Below are 248 nucleotides of genomic sequence, written 5' to 3' on the forward strand. Positions count from 1 at the left end.
CTATCGCGCTATACGCTCCGCCTACTGACTTACCTGTCGCGGCCTACCGAAACCGCGATCCGGTAACTGGCGCCGTTACCCAGGAACCTTGTATACTAATACGCGCATACTCTGTACCAAAACTAAATAAATCTTTTTGTTATTTTTATCTTACACTCCGCGTCCTATTATTTCACGAACCCGGACTCCGACGAGCGAATACATCCGTGGCAACGACACCAACCGACACGCGGAGGACGGTTGTTACA

The sequence above is a fragment of the Odontomachus brunneus genome, unplaced genomic scaffold, assembly GCF_010583005.1.
Source record: "Odontomachus brunneus isolate Ranch 3 - 2012 unplaced genomic scaffold, Obru_v1 Obru_scaffold_268, whole genome shotgun sequence".
Taxonomy (NCBI): Eukaryota; Metazoa; Arthropoda; class Insecta; order Hymenoptera; family Formicidae; genus Odontomachus; species Odontomachus brunneus.